The following is a 16,602-nucleotide window of genomic DNA, read 5'->3' on the forward strand; positions in this document are numbered from 1 at the left end:
GAGTGAGGTGGCCGTCCATCCATCTAACCCCCTGCCCCCACCCATCCAAATACAAACAGTGATAAAAAGTGGCGCAATTGCTCTTGACACACAAATAGGTTAACACAATAAAGCTGCCTATGCCCGGCTCACTCGAGGGAGGAAAGCAATTCCAGCAGCAGGCAGAAGGTAATAAAGCAGAGGGTTTTTTTTTTGGGGGGGGGGGGGGGGTGTGCTTGTGTGTCCATCCAGTCTTCATCTTGCGCTCCTGTGCTGAAGTGGAGGAAGGCATGCAGAAAAGTAGACGCCCGAGGGTCTAATATCACTGTTGGTTTAGAACCTTTTGACAAGAGCAATAACACTGGCCAAGAATGGCAGAAACCCCAGCCTACAGCAGTGGAGCACTGTACAGAAATAATGGCGTTACGTTAGAGACGTGTGCGCACTTTGCAGTTCACCACCGTCTCCCAACAATAGCATTAATATCAGGGAAAAACCCTATGTAATGGCTTTTTCAATCACAAACCTATTGAAGGAGTGAGATATTGTATTCTGACCCATTAACAACATCAACAATTAAACATCTATGCCTGGTAATATGTGATACAAATCTCCAGAGTTTTTAATAAAATGCTTTGCATTCCCAGCACACAGCATGAAGTCGGCAGCAGGGGTGTGGGATCGCTAATCGCACACGGCAGAGGCAGGAGGCATTGTTTCCTGCAGTCGGTGGAAATTTCATTACCTCTCGACAACACTACAAGTTGACTAACTGCTTTTATGAAACGCACGGCGTATACAATATAGATTGTGTGTGTTTGAAGAGATTCAGGGCCATCTAAGTCACCGCCAATGGCACTTTTGTTCATTGTCACCAACTTGAATTACACAACCCACTTTGAATGTAAACGGAATCAACTTTTGTCTTTGCGGTCATGGTTAAGAACGTAATTAAATGTGTTAAACTTTCAACCGCACCGCATGACAAAACCCATTTTCCCTGGCAATAAAAAAAAACAGGATTTGTAAACAGGTCACAGTCTAAGGCTCTCGCTACGTTTTAATAGCCTCAATATGTTGGAAAGGAAAAGCAAGCATGCATTCCCCACCCACCCCAAACCAATTTTAAAGGCTGCCCACCACAATGTTAATAAATAAGACTCAGAAGCACAGTGGGAGTATGATATTAGTCACCCTTTCTGTCAGACAACCTTGCTAGCAAATAGAATCAAAAATGTGTCTACTCTATTCATTAGACCTCCATGAAATAATTCTAAATAATTCAACAGCTGACTTTTCACAGCCCATTTGCTGTGTATATGTCTCTTTCAATAGCACTAAATACAGAGGATATAAGCATACTATTAGAAAGGCAACTGACTGACAGACGAATAATTGAGCTTTGACTTCCAGCGCAGCCTGTCTTACCCTGCTGGGGGATTAGGAGAACTTTCCACTCCGTGAGAACACCAGGCATTTCTGTTTTGTGCTGCAGTAAGCCCATATCTCATGCATGTGTCATGTTCTATCAGTGAGCTCCATATGTTCAAACAATAGCACCGTTCTTTATAATAACAGGGTTGACATAGTTTAAGGGTCAACAGGAGCGTTGCAATGATCCAAGATAAGCTATGGATTTCAAGTTGTGAGAGATGTAACACTTGTGTGAGTGAAGGCTGCAAATATTAAAAAGCAGCATAGGAAACACAAACAGGCCTTAAAGTGTTAGTTCACCCCAAAATTTAAATTTTACTCACCCTCGAAGCACCCTAGGTGTATATGACTTTCTTCTTTCAGACAAATCCAGTTGGAGTTATATTAAGTCAACAATCATCAAAATGGGGGTGGTGTTGGCGCAGTGGATAAGACACATGCCTTTGGTGTGAGAGACCCGGGTTTGAATCTACTGTAAGACACCGGTGTGTCCCTGAGCAAGACACTTAATCCCTAGTTGCTCCAGATATAGCAATTGTAAGTCACTTTGGGTAAAAGCGTCAGCTAAATGAATAAATGTAAATATAAAGTGTGTGCATTCATAATAAACAAGCTTTACGTGGCTCTAGGGGGTGAATAAAGGCCTCCTGTAGTCAATGCATTCAATTTTGTAAGAAAAATATCCATATTTCAAACATGATAAACACTTTTTTCCTCACTTCCAATATCTATCATATGCAGAAGCCATTCTGGCAGATGACGTAGTAAGATGGCGTTGCGTGATAAGTGACAAAGTTTGAAATTATTGATTGACAATGCTTTTTAATGCTTTCTGAAAGCTTTTAAAATAATTTATAAAAAATATTTAATTCATGGGCCTTATTGATGCTTACTTGCATGTAAAAGTGCAACACAAACATTCCTTAAAACATTGTCTTTTGTTTCCTTTAGAATAAAAAAAATATATATACACATATTTGGAACAACATGAGAGTAAATCAGACTTTTTGTGGGGGATGAACTATCCCTTAAAGTAATGGTGAAAAATATAGTCTAAACACTGCAGATTTGGACTGCAACGCTGGTTTCATTACAGCATGTCACAATGATGAAATGCACCATGGGAGGGTATGGGAGTCAGGATATTGCCCAAATCTTTCGCAAAAATGGGGTAAAGAACAAAGATATCTGCAACGGCATAGAACAGAGCTGCACTGAAAGCATTTCACTGAATTATGCTGGCAGAGAAACAATAGTGAAGGGAGTACAAAGTCACTAACTGAAAACACGAAGCCGTAACTCATAGAAATTGAACTGCTCCTTTTACAAGGAGGAACAGGATACACAGTGAATTCTCCAGTAAAGTTCTTTGAAAAACACACTCCCGTAATTCTCAATGACTGATGCCTAGGCAAACTTTTCATTCCTTGAAGAGCAGCAAGCAGGTCCACTTTCCCAGCATCCCCTATCATCGCCAGCAAAAACAATCCACCCAGGAGGCCGATTACAGAGCTGTTTGTTTTTTAGGAAGAACAATTTGCCCTTCAAAGTGGCACTCTTTGAATATGATTCCTGTTCGCTAGTGCGATTAGCTATGAAGCAGAGATGATGTGAAGTTGAACATACACCATTTAATCTGCCGTTCTTTCTCTGCACTCAGAGCCATTAAATGACAAACATGTCCACGGTTATCTCTTTCAGCCTGAAGGATAGACACAGCTCCTTAACATGCTCAAAGAGAGCTTGTTTGAACTTTCTTACCAGCACATAAAAATAGGATTTTTTAATAGGCCAAACTATCTAATCTGATTTGCTAATTCCAAAACATCAGAAGCTACAGTGAAGCCAAAGATCTTCAACAGGCTGTGAAATCATCATCATCCCCTTGAAGCTGCAGAGAGGCAAAGACCCTGGAACGGCTAAATCAACACACTGCAGCTCGGCATCTCGTCTGGATGAGGATATTGAAATTGAAACTGCAGCAAAGCAAAGGTCAAGTAAACAACAACAACACACATTATCCTGAAATTCCATTTAGAGCCGCCCATCTTGACACCATTTCCATGCTTGGATTTTCTTCCCGACACTTTTAATCAATATCACCTACGAAAGCAATGCAGGCTGGGCCTTTTATGTAGCGACAGGGGAGAAAGGAATGCCATAAAGAAGAAAATCAAACAGCCTCCTCCGCAGGTGTTGCGCATTAACAGATGTTGGGAACATTAGCATTGTACAGGCGGTTCGGCGAACAGAGTGGGGGAGAGAGGATAGGAATTGCGGATTACCCGGGGCACAGATATAATAGCTCTTCCGGAACAATGGCACCTCCTTAACACTCAATACTCGCAGGAGGAGCTCTGTAGGAGACCTGCGAGACAGGAGCATTCACAATCTATTCACCGCACTTTCACAACTAACAAAGACATTTTCTTTTGACACTCTTTTCTATTCTATATTTCTCAGCAGCCAAGGTAAATTGGTCTATTCATTTTTCAAAGTACCAGTGATTTCGAAAAATGCACAAGATTAAGGAGACCCATTCTGCTGAAGGTAAAAGCGACCAGTAAGTTTAGACAGTTTTTTTTTTTTTTCCTACTGTGGACATAAGGGCTTTTATTTTGAACAATACCATAGTTGACAGCTGAATCTGGGACAAGGTCCATTTCAGATCCTGCCTCGCTCCACACCCACCCCTTACCGGTGTTAAAATTCAACTGAACCTCAAAAGAAGACAAACCCAGGGTTTGGATGGCAATGACCTCTTGATCATTACCAGAAAACCTCAAAAAAGGGAATTAAACAACACACAAATCCCATAAACAAACCCAATCTACCAGAGATGCACACGTTTTCTTCATACGTGAACAGGCCATGCCCCAAGCCTTGAGAGACACTGTTTTCAGGCTCCAGAGAGATATGTTCAAGTATCATGTCCTGCTCCATCCATCCAAATAACTGCTCCACCAAGCCCACAGGAAAAAAAAAAATAAACAGGAAAGATTTGTTTCTTTAAAAGCTTATTTATAGTTACAGGACAGCTACTCTGTAATCGATTTCCAGAAAGAAGGGTTTGATTATACAACCAGGGAACTACTAGGTCTATACTGGCTGAGACAATACCTAAAAACAGATTCATATATAAAACAGGAAATTAAAGTTTTACTAATATAATGATATTCATGAGCGAAGCCCTAGCTCTCCCTGGTTTTAATAAGAAAACAGTTGAGTGATTTCACCCCATGGCCATCAATCAATCAATCTACACAGTTATCTCTATATTCAAATGAACAGTGCACTCTTCTTTAATAATATCCTAGTGAAATTAAACTATCCATCAAGATCTGCGGCAGAGGCAGAAACGGTGAAACGGGTACGAGTTCAACTTCATACCTCTGGAAATTCGCTCTTGTTTTAATCTCATTACGATCTTTCCCATTCAATACAGTTGGCAGAGGTTGAATTGCAACCAAACAGCGTTTCTCCATCAAAAGAAACCTTACTGCTGATGGCGGTGGTACAATAAACTGAGTTTCTTTTTGGATGGCTTTCAGGGCATGAAGTCCTTCCAAAACATCTTGACATCAGTTTTCTGTTGTCAAACTCTTTGTAATTACCTTGTGTGGAAAGAATAGCTACGGCACACAAGGAAAAATTTCAAGTTGAACTCTCAAAACTAATAATGTTTGCAAATGTGCCAAGATGATCGAGTTAGACATGGAAAGAAGTCAACAAAAATGAGAAACTGACAAAAGGGAAAAATTAAATAAGCTATGAAAAATGAGAAACAATGCTAAGGCCATTCAGTGACCTAAATATTAGACTGTACCATATCACCACCAGCTATCCCCTCCTCCATGCACACTCGGCTCAGTTGAGATTAGCATTATGCTGGAAGCTCTATTTGTTTAGGTGAGATCGAGCCACAGAGCTAATACCGGGCCAATTTGCTCAGCGGGTCACGGATGTGCAGCAGGAGTAGGAAATGAGGCAACTCTGGCCCCCGGAGGTGAACCTTTCCACTCGTACATCACTGAATGTTTTATTCAATAGAGTGGTGAGCATAGTCCTTGACAGGTGCTGTCTCCACGGGTGGAGGGAGTCGCAGCCCTCAGAGTGAGGGACTCTGCTGGGGTAATGAGGCTGCCAGGCCCTGAGGAAGGCCACATGCTGGAGCTGAGCTAAGAGCCAGAGCCCTAAGCCTCCAGAGTGATGACTTGCAGAGTGGAACGTCCACCGTGGAGCAGGGGGCCAATCGCATTAGTCAGAGCAGCGGAGAAATGATGGGGGGCCTCATGAGACTCAAACTGTGATGTATGGGGAGAGAATAAAACTCTCTTTCCTGACAGACGATTAATATGAATGCTCATGCTGGTCCAAATATAAAAAAAATGTAATCAGTTATTATTTTGCGATGTTAAACTACCTGTTCTACTTTTAAGAATAAATGAATAAAAAAGTAAAGTGAAGTGACCGAGTATGGTGTCCCATACCCAGAATTTGTGCTCTGCATTTAAACTATCCAAGTACGCACACACACACACACACACACACACACACACACACACACACACAGTAGTGAACAAAAACACACTGTGAACGATCACTGGCGGACCTGAGACTCAAACCAACAACCTTTGGGTTACAAGTCAGACTCTCTACCCATTAGGCTACGACTTCCCCCACTTAAACTCATGCTTAATCTAGCTTGTGCTCAGTGTTGTAAACGGAAGCAGTTCCGGGCAGATGACGTATGAGTTCGACTTTGGGTATGTGCCGCTCAAAAGTGACGAAAGCCCTGAGCACAGGGGAGAGATCAAAACGAAACAACTGTCACTATTTAGAAGTACAAAACAAGGATTTGTAAAGAAGAATGTCAGAGGATTTCGATATAAGCCAAGAGGAGACTGGTTATCCTTTGCTAAAATAAGAAATCTTTGCTTCCTTTGATCCTGTAAACAAACGTTGGTTTTCACGAGACTCACCAGCACATGCGCAATGCTGACCTCATACATCATCCGCCCGGAGCTGCTTCAGTGTACAACCTTTGACATGAAAGCGATCATTAAGTTTTGAATATGGATATTTTTCTTACAAAAACACATTGATTCGCCACAGGAGGCCTTTGTTCAACCCCCGGAACAGTGTGAGACACTTTTTTTTTATGGATGGGCGCTTTTTTGGGCACAAGCTTCTTTTGGACTGATGCGTGCAACACCCACTGAGTGCCATCAAACAGCTTGAAAGATCAAAGTTTTATATAACTCCGACTGGATTCGTCTGAAAGAGGAAAGTCATATACACCTAGGATGCCTCTGGGGTGAGTAAAACAACACAGCTTAATTTTCATTTTTGGGTGAGCTAACCCTTTAAAACCTCAAGTTGCCTCAGGAGGACTGACCCTCTGAAAAGCAAGATGTTTTATGTAAAAGCTTCAGCAGAGTGACTAAACAGTTTTAGGAGTGGCTCATGGCAAGATGTGAAAGGTTTGATAGATGAAATGCTTTGTGTTCAGGGCCAGTTTGGATGGTGGGTTTGGTCGTCAACAGGCTTTTCATGTAAAGCTATTGTCCCTGCACTCGGATGTCAGCTGTTCCTTCTCCATGCATCACTAGCAGTTTCCAAGAACTGATGTTTTGCATATCCTATCTCTATGAAATCTAATCAATGAATGCCTGGAAACTAGCTAAAGTGCAGTCTGGTTTTATTTGGATGTTAAGGCAGGTCAGTTGGCCTAAACAAATACAGTGTTTTTGATTTGTTTGTTTTTTTGGTCCCCAGAGACTTTAACCCGCTACAGTAGAACCTTTTTGTGAACAGGTCTTAATATATATATATATATATATAATATATATATATAATTTTTTTTTTCTTAGTGTGAAGAACATCTTAATAATCTAAAGAACTTTTTTCCACTATAAAGAACTTTTGTGCAATATAAAGCTTCCATGGACGATTCTTCAAAGGTTCTTCATTGCACCATAAATGTTAATAAGAAACATTACTTTTAAGAGAGTAACAAACTTTTTTTCTCCAGGGCCGGCTCCAGAGGAGGCCGCTGAGGGGTTTGACCAACCTAATCATGAGCTTGGCTTACCCGGAGAGTCTCGAAGCACACCTTAAATCATAAGATCTGGAACCAAGCAGATTTTTATCTTTGATATAAGTTCTTGAGCAACCAATATCTGATGTAAAACAGCCTTAACTTTTGTTAGTAGTTAAGAGATTAAGTCATAAAGGAAATCATTGACACACACTACGTGCTGAAACCAAGACGAGGAGGTACTGGCAAAGATTTTCACACTTTTTTTTTTCAGATTCTCTCGCCTGCCATCGTGTTGTAAACAGATTTTATGCTTTGAGAGCATTCATCCTGTCAGCGCGCTCTTTAAAGACCCAGAGTGCACATCAAAGCGCGTCCTGGGGCCATTCAGCGGCCGACACCTCCATTTTACTGCACTTCCTTTATTTATTACAGGTAAAACCGTGAAACAAAGGTTATATGTTCTGTCAGGGACCAAAAGACGCCACCCGATACCACATCACACGATTTTATTGCGACAGAAGCGAAGCGTTAAACAAATGAAGCTAATCATTGCTGAAAATCACCATCCAGTCAAAGGCGATTCTGTTACCTTTCAGTCAAAGTTGCTATCACACACATTTTGCATAATTGAGATTTTACTAGCAAACTTCTTTGATTATTTTAACGCTCAAAGTGAGCGCAACATCGTAGCCTACATTATAACAAATATTCACTATAGTAAATTAAGCTATTTTTCATGCTAAAACTGTGGTAACCTGCTATATATATTTTTTTTTTATTTTTTATTTTTTTTTGTAAGGGGACTACATTATCCTACTGTATTGTAGCCTACTGCGACTAACGTTACTTATTGAAGTGTGCGTCTCGAGAAGCGTTAAATTATGATGCATAGCCTACTTAAAACCCTGCTTAATTATGCGAAAAAACAAGCATGCACATTTTCATTAAAAGATCAATTAAAGCTGAAATAATGAACGGGGGAGGGTATATTTACCATAAATCGCTCTGTGATGCTGACTAGATTTCCATGCAGGATTGTGATGACAGGACTGTGGGAACGTGAAGCGGCCGAAAGAACAGACGAGGGGGAAATGATGAGGGGTGGAAAAATCAATAATATCTCACTCTGTCCTTAGATGAAATGGAAAAATGTATAATCCCTGGTATATTCAGTAGAGTTATTATAAGTTTATTTCCTTTTTTCTTCGTTGATCACGCGCGAAAAAAAACGGCTTGTTCAGAAGGATCGTTGGGCAGTTTTTCCTTGCCGTTCTTTAAAGATTTCTTCTTCTTTTTTATGAATCTGATCTGTGCTTTTCGTTTAATAGCCTAGGAGACAGCGGATCAAAGTGAGGAGCTGTTCCCAAAAATGCCGTGTGTCAATTGCGCTCCGTTAACTGCGTTCTGAACTACCGTCAATGATCCCGTCTGTCTGGATCTTTACCCGTTTACTTACTGGAATAATCTCCGAGTAAGGCTTAGTAGAAAACTGCAAACTCCAGTAAAAATTACAGCTTATTCTGCTGACACGAACCCGATAAAATAAATAAGTGCTTTGCCAATTAAATAAACTGCGATTCGCAAATGTCCTTAAATCCGAACAGCGAACAGACTTTGGCGTATACAATCAATAGGAATGATTTATCCTCGGCATATATTAAAAAGCCCTGGTTGTGTTTAAGGCGATATTCCTTTAACGGGAGAGCAGGTGCAGGAATTGAATACACGCCGTTTAATCCTGGAGAAGAGAAATCACCGTTCAATTCCAGCGGTTCTTTTCATCCCCTTGCACGGACACCTTCCGTCGCGATTTCAACTCCGAGGTCCGTTTAATTATTCCTCTGAAGGACTCCAAAGGTTGCAGCTTTTGTTCATGTTAATATCGAGGGAGAATTAATCAATTTAAATCAATAATTTGTCTGTTTTCCGCGTCTCTGTGACACGCTCACATGCACTGCGCCTCACCCCTGCGCCGGGCTGCCGAGACTGACAATAACCCGGAACGGTGCAGACTCTCTCGGATCCACCGACCGCCCACCAGCCAATCAGCGCACAGGGGGGATTTAAATATTCCCACGGGTCGGCCAATCATGGGTAATTGAGGGTTGTTACCACGGTGACGCTGTCAGCGTCTAGGCGTCACGTTTATTATTTGCGATATTATAAACGCTCAGGGACTGGACGTTGATCTTGTGAGACTGAGGACTGAGGGGACGGCGTTAACAAAGGTTAAAGGCACCCGCAGCAACCAGTAACTAACAAATAAAAGTTGAACTATTTATTGGCATACACAGCAGGTCAATATCCTTGTAAATACTCTCATAGTCGTATAATTTCACATTATAAAGGTTGTAGGCTATTCTTTTATCTTTATAGTATACTATATGTCGTCGACCTACCTTTTGATATTGTGAAGCTACTATTAATTATTTAAAAAGTAATCTAATCACATAATAATACGGTGATTGGTTGCAAGTTTGCTCATTAGCAGACTTGAATATGATTTATGTGTTTTCTGCAGCTCTGTGACTTACACGCTTACGGCATTTTCTCGGTTTAAAATGCTGCTTTTCAGCCAGAGAGAAATTATCCAGTGTGATATGACATTTGACACATTTGTTTTGTCTCGCGCATACATAATTCATTAGTTTTATGCTCGCTCACGCAGCCAGATTGCTCGCGTCCAATCTATATCGCAAATTGCGTCCACTCTAATCAAACTTGAGCAAACATGTGCGGAATGTTAGTGGAGTCATCTGCTTATGGAATCAACAGATAACATGCTCTCCCACACGCATGTCATAGCTGGAGCTCAATTGATTACCGATGGATTGTTCTCAGAGAGAGGAGATGGCAAGGTTACCAGGTAGGAGAGAGTAGGACTGAGAGACAACTCTAGACATACTGGTTTTGTTTAAATCATAAAGACACTAAAAAACTCAAATAAGCTATTCTATTATACTCTATAAAATAGTAGGTCATCTATCTCTTTCAAAGCAATTTAACCTCTTCCGTAAGCTTCAGTAAATCTGACTGTTTGACATTGCAAACATCAGAGAAGGCTAGATCCTATAGGATGATCTTATAGGGAGAAGCTGCCAGCCTAAGGAAGAATTCTGACAGCAGACTGCAGCTCTGACTGAAGCCTTTCCATGCCTTCCACTTCTCAAATCAGCCAGCAGACATCCATGTCAGGTCAGTGTTAAAATCTTTTAGTTTTTAATTAGTGAATAGTACTACTAGTTGTTAAAAGCTTGAGTCTTATCAAGAACCTAAAAGAAAAAGGGTTAGTTTTTTCAGCGAAACTTCTCTCGAAAACAACCAAAATACTTCAAAACATATTCATATTTAATAAAAACGGATTGTTCTGTCAGTTAAAATGCTTCAACACTCTGAATACACTCTCAGTGCTCATTGTTTTAGACAAATAACATGATTTGCAGTATTGGAGGAGATTTAGGCTAGTTGTCAGAAGTTCCTAAATGGGGAAAGTTGTTTCATATGTCGTAATTTAATACAGTTGATTGATTATACTTATTGTTTGGCAAAAAAATTGTTTGCTTTTTTTGTACTGTACAATTTTCTGTCTTTGTTGTTTCAAGAGTTGTTTTGCATTTTAATTATTGTTTTGCTGTTTCAGTTTTGCTTAAAAACCCTGTTTAAAGGAATAGTTCACCCCAAAAATGAAAATTTGCTGAAAATGTACTCACACTCAGGCTATCCAAAATGTAGGTAAGTTTGTTTCTTAATCAGCACAGATTTGGAGAAATGTAGCATTACATTACCTGCTCACTGATAGATCCTCTGCAGTGAATGCATGCCATCAGAATGAGATTTTAAACAGCTTATTTATGAGTTCACCTGCCTATCCAATGTTGATGATTAATGGTAAACAACCCCCCCACTCAACAAATCTATTATTAAGATGTTTTTAACTTCAAATAACTTGATTTCAAATATGAGTCGTCTATCCATAATATTGCTTTCTTCAGTGAAAAAGTCATCTGGTCTGAGTTAGGAGAGAACGCAGATCGACAAGTGAGAACAAAGCAAAAACAGTCAAAAACAGTTCCAAATAAATTTTGATGGATTTTGATGTGAGCCAACAACAGGGAAAGTTTTAATGTTAAAATGCCTTGATGGAATGTTTTTTTTTTATTATTATTATTTTTTTTTTACAAACAGTTTTTCACATGACAAAATGTCAGTTGATGGATTTGTGTTGTTTGGATTACATTTGGACATTTGGGTGTATAAGCCTTTTGAACCTTCATTCTAACGGCACCCATTCACTCAAGAGGATCCATTGATGAGCAAGTGATGTAACGCAAAATGTATCCAAATCTGTCCCAATGAAGAAACTCATCTACATCTTGGATGGCCTGAGGGTGAGTGAATAATAGTAACTTTTCGTTTTTGGTGAATTTTGCCTTAATTCCAATATGTGTTTAGTCTTTTAACTTTCCAGATTAAACAGTACAGAAATAAACTCATATTCAGTGCAGATTAAAAAGTGTTACAATTAACCCTGGTCTCTTCTATATTATTTGTTGTTAAGGGTTAAGGGCAAAATCAGTGCATGCATTAGGGTGAAATAAACTTTCAACTCTCTGTTCTCTGATTGATGAGATTTTACTATACAGGAAGGCTGTTTCAGTAAATAGCATTTGTATAACTCACAAGCTCCCGAGATGCACAATGGCAATATGTCCCATCTGTGCTTTGGATAAACTGTTCATTCTGACAAAACTGTCACTTGACATTTCTACTACATTGAGGAATTGAATCTAAACTGAAGCAACCCTCTTTTACCCTCTGCCTTGATCTTTTCCTCCTCATCTTCTCATCAGCCTTATGTTTCAGTTTGTTGTTTTGGCGAAGTAAGGCAGTTTAATTGAGCGAGGTTTGAGTCTTCACAAGCTGCAAGGTAACAGAGAGAAATCGATGGAAACAGAGGCATGGAAAAAGAGATAACATTGATTTATCTGCCATCGATAGGGCTGAATCACTGAATTCCGCTGCCAGGTGAAACGTGTGCTGTCTGCCAACAGGATCTGAAAAGGTGTCAGGTGGTCAGAGGACACAGAAACAGAATGAGAGAGAGAGAGAGAGAGAGAGAGAGAGAGATTGAGAGCACGAGGGCAATGTGATGATGGAGAGCATGGAGGAGGGCAAGGGCAAATAGATATAAAGTTGAAAAAAGAGCTGCTGATGCGATCTGATGAGATTGAGAAATAGGGAGTCGGATTTAGGGTCATAGGTATCTCTCTCACACACACACACTGCAGATGGCTGATGCCACTGTGAAGCCTCAGGCACAGCGGTAAAGGTCAAAGAGAGATGTATGTTTTCCATAGAAGCCAGCAGCACAAGTGCACTTAATTGTGGCTTTTGTGAGCAGCGTTTATTTTGACAGATATGTGACTGGAATTGATGGTATATACAGGCTGTTGTCAATAGAAACTACTCACTTTTCATTTTAGTTAATGTGTTGAATTACAATACCAAACATGATGAAGAATAGAATTTTAATGCATGGACATATACAGTAAATAAAATTAAGTTACTGTAATTTAACAACAATGAAAGGATAGATAGATAGAATAATGATATAAAATAATCAGGTTTAACAATGTGCCCTACTCAGTTTGATTCAGACCTTAACAAGATGCGAACTGTAGATTAAAGCTGCAGTACGTAACTTTTGTAAAAATATATTTTTTACATATTTGTTAAACCTGTCATTATGTCCTGACAGTAGAATATGAGACAGACAATCTGTGAAAAAAATCAAGCTCCTCTGGCTCCTCCCAGTGGTCCTATTGCCATTTGCAGAAAATCCATCGCTCCCGGTAAAAAAATAACCAATCAGAGCTGCGGTCCGTAACTTTGTTTGTGTTCAAAATGTAGAAAAATGTATATAATAAGCGAGTACACCATGAATCCATTTTCCAAACCATGTTTTTAGCTTGTCCTGAATCACTAGGGTGCACCTATAATAAGTGTTTATATTCGGACTATTTTAGATTGCTTCGGGGGTACCGCGGCGGAGTAACCCAGTACCTTTGTGATTCTTCATAGACATAAACAGAGAGAAGTAGTTCCGGCTACGATGTTCTTCCGCAAGACGCAAGCAGTTCTGTTTATTAACCGCTAGAGCATCAAAAGTTACCTACCTCAGCTTTAAATATCAAATGCATTCTAATGGGCTGCTACTGTGCCACGTAGCATTTTTTTTTTTTTTTTTTTTTTTTGCTTTCAGTGTGGACAGACAAATTATGTGTCACTGCAAACTTTGCACCTGGACAGGACACAGTGTGGGGCACCATTGTACTCCTAATCTCACACTATTTAAATAATGCCAATGTTATAATCTAACGTATTATTTTATCTTAATAACACCCTTTCACAAGAGAGGGAGATTGTGTTATACAGAGCTCTGGTTAAGTATAAGTAAAATTTTACAATAGCTAAAGTTTGCATTTGTGATGGAAAATGGAGATAGGACATTTTATTGGGACAATGACAATGTGTTCCCTGATAGTCAAACTGAAGAGCTGAACCGTGGAGGATTTTGGCTTTGTGTGAGTGTTAAACCTTTGGGTGTGAAGGCCCACACTGGCTCCGGCAGGTCTGCTTACCTGAAGAATTTGTTAGAAGACATTTACTCCCCCAGCTTTCCATTGCAGAACAAAGGGACAGGTGTGATCAAGGTAAGATAACAAAGGGTTATTGATGAGATATAAGACCATCCTGTAAGGAAAGGTGAATTCAGCATGGATGACCTGAGAATGAACAGGGGCAATATGCCACCTGGACTGAAGATAAAGCAGTTTCTCCTTTTAAAATGCAAAACAACTCCAAGTCACAGGCACTGCATGGCCGGAGATCTGAACAAAACATCATGACACCCAGTGCTGTGTCCTCCCACAGAAAAGACTCTTGCAGACACCAAGTGACAGAAGCCACCAATGAATTGTCAGTTTTCTCTGTAATCAACAGCTGATTTGGACAGATCTGCCAGGAACAGGCCTTTTAGGCCTAGCTTTTTTTTTAAAGGCACTCTTAAGAGAGGACAGAGCATTAGTGTGCCTGACAACATGAGATATCTCTGTGACTGACAGCAGTCGTGGGGTAGTTAGGGCGGAATGGTTGATATTATTGAGGATGATGAGGTCTACATGCAGTTTTTGTATGTGTAATATATGACAGATGCTGTTAACACTCACTGGTCCTTAAAGGTTTTTGGACACCTAAGACACCCCCTTAAATGAATAGTCCAGCCATAAATGAAAATTCGGTCATCATTTACAGAATTTAAAGACTGTGGGACTTAATTTTTTTTCTGTGGAACATAAAAGAAGATATTCTGAAGAATGTTTCGGTTCCTGATAACTTGTATTGTAAGGATAAAAAATACAATGGAAGTCAGTGGGATCTGAAACTGTTTGGTTACCAACTTTCTTCAGAATCTTCTTTTGTGTTCCACAGAAAGTCCTACAGGTTTTTTTCATTTGCCATGGACTTTCATACAATAGAAGTCAATGGAACCCAAAACTGCTGTTAACATTCTTCATTGTAACCAGTGTGTGACGAGTGGGGCGGGGCCGAGAGACGTGGGAACAGAGCGAGGCCGGTGAAGTGATTAGCTGCGTTTCCACTGGCGAGCTTAAACCGGGCGTGCTAGTGCGTGCCAGGGCCAGTCCCGTTTCCGCTGTCACTTCCGGGGCTTGATCGTGCCTCGCCGGGGCTTCCTCGGGGCCAACGGGCAGGTTTTTTGGCCCGTCGAAAACGGCCAAAGCGGTTCTGAACAAAGGCGGAGTTTCTCCGCATCTAGAGAGCTCAGTACTGCGGATCATTTCAGAAAGATAACAGCTTTAACACCAGTATTAAAGACTTTTTTTAAAAAGTTGAGGTCAAAACTCACTCTTAGTCAGCAGCAAGTGTTTGAAATAACTTAATCCGATGTGGATTATAATCACTAAACAAGGCAGAAATATTTATAAGCGATGCAAAAGACTATGCACGCTAAACATTAACATTACCATAGTAAACATGGTAAATATGACCGCTTGGATAAATCAGACTTCAGCTTCTTATTCTCTATCACAATTGTGTATTTATTAAGTAACATTTTATCTTTCGTTTCGTTTCAAGAGTTTAGCTCCACGTTGCATATCATCAAAATATAATAATGATTTTTGTTTGGGGAGCTTTTATAAAAATAGAGAGTCTGCGCTGCTGATCATTTCAGAAAGATAACAGCTTTAACTTTTTTTTTAAATAAGTTGAGCTCAAAACTCACTTTCAGTCAGCAGCGTGTGTTTGAAATAACTTGATCCAATGTGGATTATAATCACATAACAAGGCAGAAATATATATAAATGATGCAAAAGACTATGCACGCTGGGCATTGACATTACCAGTAAACATGTAAATATGACCGCTTGAATAAATCAGACGCCAGCTTCTTATTCTCTATCACAATCGTGTATTTTTTAAGTAACTTATATTATCTGTCACAATCCTCTTCTCGAGAGTTTAGCTCATGTTGCCTATCATAAAAAATATAATAATGTTTTTGTTCGGGAGCTTTTATAAAAATAGAGATATTATCATTAATTCTAAATGTGACGGCTAATGTGGCTACAAATAAACAGAAACAGACTCGACTGAATAAGCAGGCTATTTTCATAAGCGTTAAAAAAAAATAAATAAAAAAGAAATAAGTTTATTCATGTGTGATTAATTTTGAGTCCTGATAAATTAAATCAATATGATCAATGTATCACTTATTCTATAGTTAAAACATTGATGCTTTTGAATTTGATTATATATAACAAAGCATCCAAACAAACGGCCGAAAATCTGATAACTTCTCTTTGTTGGTGAAATGATGAGGTTGCATGACGTTGTTATGTCACGATGCTACTGGCCCGAGGCTATTAGCCCTGCCCGGCCCGCTTTAAGCCCTGGCTCACACTGGCCCGACAGTGGAAAAGAGATGAGCTATTGGAGATGAGCGACACCTGCTCGACCAACCGGTCTCGAGTCCAACGGAGGAGATGAAGGGATATAAAACTGGAGCGACGACAGTGGAGGACGAGAGAGGACCAGGCCTGGGTTTTAGTTGTGTTTGCTTTTTA

At 39.9% G+C, this 16,602-nt stretch overlaps 1 protein-coding gene across 1 annotated transcript in view; it reads right to left on the bottom strand.

Moving 5' to 3' along the window:
- The window catches only part of fam222aa (family with sequence similarity 222 member Aa), a 55,864-nt gene extending 46,416 nt beyond the window's left edge, over positions 1-9,448 (bottom strand). Inside the window, exon 1 of the mRNA XM_052595802.1 lies at positions 8,451-9,448. The gene's annotated coding sequence lies outside the window, so the exon portion shown is untranslated. The remainder of the gene's footprint in view (positions 1-8,450) is intronic.
- Positions 9,449-16,602: the final 7,154 nt, after the last annotated feature.

The sequence above is a fragment of the Carassius gibelio genome, chromosome A5, assembly GCF_023724105.1.
Source record: "Carassius gibelio isolate Cgi1373 ecotype wild population from Czech Republic chromosome A5, carGib1.2-hapl.c, whole genome shotgun sequence".
Classification (NCBI taxonomy): domain Eukaryota; kingdom Metazoa; phylum Chordata; class Actinopteri; order Cypriniformes; family Cyprinidae; genus Carassius; species Carassius gibelio.